At 44.2% G+C, this 4,836-nt stretch overlaps 1 protein-coding gene across 1 annotated transcript in view; it reads left to right on the top strand.

Annotated features, from left to right (window-relative positions):
• Cd4 (CD4 molecule) overlaps positions 1–4,836 on the top strand; it is a 20,212-nt gene that overhangs the window by 8,629 nt on the left and 6,747 nt on the right. The gene's annotated exons all lie outside the window — the stretch shown is intronic.

The raw sequence follows: 4,836 nt of genomic DNA, 5'->3' as shown, positions 1-4,836 counted from the left end.
TTTGGCCTTTTTGAGACAGGGTCTCCCTGTAGCCCCAGCTGTCCTGGAACTCACTATGTAGACCAGGCTGGCCTTGAACTCACAAAGATCTGCCTGCCTCTGCCTCCCAAGTGCTGGGACTACAGGCGTGTGCCACCACGCCCGGTAGAAGAATATTATTATTATAGACTAATGTAGACGATATTTTGCTTACTCCCATTCAAAGCAATAGCACAAGTTGAACTAGGGGTGTAGCTCAATTGTAGAGTACTTGCCTAGCGCGTGTAAGGTCCTGTGTTTGATTCCCAGCATTTTAAAAAAAAAGCAATGGTTAACATCCTATGATGTAGTGCTTAGAAGGCTAAAGTGGGAGGATGGTAAGTTATGGGACTGCTTAGTGAAACTGTCTCAAAAATAAATAAATTGAGAGCTGGAGAGATGATACAGAGCATTGGCTGCTCTTGCAGAAGACCTGAGGTCAGTTCCTAGCACCCACATGGAAGTTAGCAGCCATTTATAACTCCAGAGCCAAGGAATCTGTTGCCTTCTCTGGCCTCTGCGGGCATTGCATGACACTGGTGCATCTACATACATGCAGGCAAAACACTCCACTTGTATGACATAAAAATAAAAAACCAAGGCTGGGCGTGGTGGCACACGCCTTTAATCCCAGCACTCGGGAGGCAGAGGAAAAAATATAGTCTTAAAAACCGAACACATTTTTTAAAAAATATTTTTTATTTATTAATTTTATTTTATGTGAATGAGTGCAAGAGCAGCCAGTGCTCTTAACCACTGAACCATTTCTCCAGTCCCCCCCAAAACTGATGCTACATAAAGAAAGTATATAGATTTGGTTAAAACTATGTATGAAATCTATGAACGATTGATGTTTGGAAAACACAGCTCCATTGAAGCCTCTCGTATTACTGGTTAGGAATCTGAGGCCCAGCCCCAAGCTTTTGTGTCCACTTAGAGCAGAGATGGGACTAGAGCTCTGGTCTTTTGACTTTTAGGCCTAGGACCTCTCCCTGAAAGTTAGTCTCAATGCAATCAAATCTTGGTTGTTTTATTATTTTTTTATTTTAAAATTATTTTTATTTAATATTTTTATTTTGTGTGTATGAGTGTATTGTCTGCATGAAGGTAGGTACACCCATGTCATGCAATGCCTGCAGAGGTCAGAAGAGGGCGCTGGATCCATTGGAACTGGAGTCACAGATGGTTGGTAGCTGCCATGTGGGTGCTGGGAACCAAACCTGGGTTCTCTGCTAGTGCTCTTAACCACTGAGCCATCTCACCAGCTCAGCTTTATTTATTTTTTAAAGATGGTATGGTGGCACGTACCTTTAGTCTCCGCACTTGGGAGGCAGAGGCAGGTGGATGTCTGTGAGATTGAAGCCTGCCTGGTCTACATAGTGAGTTCCAGGACAGCTGGGGCTAAAAGGAGACCCTTTCTCAAAAAAACCAAAAAAAAAAAAAAAAAAAATTTATGGGTTGGAGAGGTGGCTGATTATCCTTGCAGAAGCCCTGGGTTCAGATCCCAGCACCCACATGGCGGCTAACAACTGTCCGTAACTCTAGTTCCAGGGTATCTGACAGCCTCTTCTGTCCTCCATGGGCATTGCACAACATGGGTGCACTTACCTACACACAGGCAAGACACACACATAAAATAAAAATAATAAATAAAATATTTTTTAAATGATTTTATTTTTAAATTTTTATATGTATGAATGTTTTGCCTGCATGTACGTAAGTGCATCATGTGTGTGTCTGGTGCCCATGAAGGCCAGAAGAAGGTGTTGGGTCCCTTGGAACTGGAGTTACAGATGGATATTAGTCACCATGCGGGTGCTGGGAACCAGTGCTCTTAACTGCTGAGACATCTCTCCAGCCCTAAATTTTAAAAAATTAAATGTTTAACAATTCAGAAAGGCATAGTCACACAAAAATCTACATACAGGAAGTTATAATGACTTTATTTATGCACGTCATGTGTATATGTGTACATCTATATGTGTACCACAGTACACATGTGGGAGTCAGGGGACAATCTTGGGTATAAATCCTCACCTAGCAACTTAATTTCTCTTTTTCTTAATTTCTTTCTTTCTTTCATGCTTTTTTAAAAAAAATTATTTTTATTTTATGTGTGTGTGTGTATTGCCTGCATGTAGGTAAGTGCACCTATGTCGTGCAATGCCCATGGAGGTCAGAAGAGGCTATCGGGTCCTCTGGGACTCAAAGCAAGCATAGTGAATGTGCCCTGTATCAATGAATTCAAAGGCCCCCTTTGCCCTCCATGTCATTGGCTACCATCCCATAGCCTTTTTTTTTTTTCTTCGGTCTTTTCGAGACAGGGTCTCCCTGTAGCCCCAGCTGTCTTGGATTCACTATGGAGACCAGGCTGGCCTTGAACTCACAGAGATCCTCCTGCCTCTGCCTCCCGAGTGCTGGGATTAAAGGCATGCGCCACCACGCCAGGATTTATTTGTGTTTTTAAAGCTTTCTTTTTTTCCGTCTTTTTGAGACAGGGTCTCCCTGTAGCCCCAGCTGTCCTGGAACTCACTATGTAGACCAGGCTGGCCTTGAACTCACAGAGATCCACCTGCCTCTGCCTCCTGAGTGCTGGGGTTAAAGGCGTGCACCACCACTCCCAGCCTTAAAACTTTATTTTTAAATTTTAGAAATATTGATTTATTACTGTGTGAACATATGGGAGCATGTGCATGCTACAGCTTGTGTGTTGAGGCCAGGGGACAACTTTTGGGACTTGGTTGTCTCCTTGTACTGTGGGTTTTGTCGACTGAACTCAGATAGACTTGTGTGATGAGCACTCTTACCTGCTGAACCATCTCTCTGGCCCTAAAATATTTTACAGATAAGGTTTTATGGGGCTGGAGAGATGGCTCAGCTGTTAAGAGCACCGGGTGCTCTTGCAGAGAATCTGGGTTCTGTTCCCAGCATCTGTATGGAAACTAATAACTGCCTGTAACTCCGTGGGATCTAATGCCACCTTCGTCCGGCCTCCATGGACCTGAGTTGAGTACCCAGGACACACATGGTGGCTAACAACTGTCCATAGCTCCAGTTCCAGGGGATCGGATGCCCTCTTCTGGCCTCTTCAGGCACTGCATGACACAGGTGCATTTTACACACATACAGGCAAAACAGTCATACATATAAAATAAATTAAAATTATAAGGTGTTTTTGATTGATTTTCATTTTATGTGTATGAATGTTTTACTTGTACCTATGCAGTTGCACCCTTGAGTGCAATACCTGAGGCCAGAAGGGGGCATCAGGTATCCTGGAACTGGAGTTACAGGAGTTTGTAGCCACCTTGTGGGTGCTGGGAATCAAACCTGGGTCCTCTGCAAGAGCAGCCAGTGCTTTTTACCCTGAGCCATCATCTAGCCTCTCTTTTTCTTTTCACTTTGAGACAGGATCTTGATAAATTGCCTAACGCAGACTGAATTTGTAATCCCTCCTGCCACAGTTTTCCAAGTAGCTTGGATTAAAAGCATGTGCTGCCATGCTTGGCTTGTTCATTTATTTATTTTACAATACTTTATTTATAATTTTATGTGTATGAGTGCATTGCCTGCATGTGTATAAGTACATCCATGTCATGCAATGCCCATGGAGATCAGAAGAGAGCATCCAATTCCCTTGGAACTGGAGTTACAGATAGTTGTTAGCCACCATATGGGTGCTGAGAATTGAACCCGGGTCCTCTGCAAGAGCAGCAAGTACTTTTAACTGCCGAGCCATCTCTCCAGCCTTATTTATTTTTAAGGAAGTTCTTCAAGTTCTTTATTATTTTTTTTATTTTATGTATATGAATATATTGCCTGCATGCATGTAAGTGCACCCATGTCATGCAGTGCCCACAGAGGTCAGAAGATGGCGTCAAATCCCCTGTGTGCTGGATAGCCTTAGTGTCAACTTGACACACCTGAGTTGAAGGAGCTTCAGTTGCGGGATTGCCTCTATTGGACTGGCCTGTGGCCATGTCTGAGGGACATCTTCTTGATAAGTGATGTGGGAGGGCCCAGCCCACTGTGGGTGGTGCCACCCCTGGGCATGTGGGCCTCTGTTGCATAAGAAGCAGGCTAAGCAGGGGCCAGGGGAGCAAGTCAGTAAGCAGCATTCCTCCATGGACTGTGCTCCAGCTCCTGTCTCCAGGTTCTTGCCCTGAGTTCCTACCTTGGGCTCCCGGATGAACTGTGACCTGGGATATGTAAATAAACCCTTTCCTCCCCAAGTTGGTAGTGGTCAGAGTATTTTGTCACAGCAATGAAGAAACGAACCAGAACACCCTGGAAGTGGAGTTATGTATGGTTGTTAGCCACCATGTGGGTGCTGGGACTTGTGTGTAAGTGCAGGAGCATGTGTGTCATGATGAGTGTGTGGAAGTCAGAGGACAGCCTCATGTGTCAGCCCTTGCCTTCCACCTTCTTTATGACAGGGTCTCTTGTTTGCCACTATGTACACCAGGCTAGCCCCATGAGCTTCCTGTCTTTGCCGCCCATCTTGGGGTAGGGCCACTACGATTATAGATATGTACCACTGTATCTGGTTAATATGGGGCCTGGGAATCTGAACTCAGGGCCTCACACTTTTGTGGCAAGTGTGGCAAGTGCTTTACCCATGGAGCCATCACCCTAGCCTCGTTTTATTTTTAAAAACTAACTTGATAGTTTAAAAATATGCCATCGTTTTGATTTGCATTTATTTTCCTCACCTGTGAGATTAAAACACTTTCTAAAAATTCCGTCTTTTGTGTTGATGCTTTTGTTCTGTTTCTATGATCTGTTCTTCTGTAGAAACAGTTCCCCTTCCCAACTCCC

Source organism: Nannospalax galili, unplaced genomic scaffold (assembly GCF_000622305.1).
Source record: "Nannospalax galili isolate Female #2095 unplaced genomic scaffold, S.galili_v1.0 scaffold589, whole genome shotgun sequence".
In the NCBI taxonomy this organism is placed as follows: Eukaryota; Metazoa; Chordata; class Mammalia; order Rodentia; family Spalacidae; genus Nannospalax; species Nannospalax galili.
Note: the sequence above shows the minus strand (reverse complement) of the source record. Positions and strands in the feature narration are given on the sequence as shown.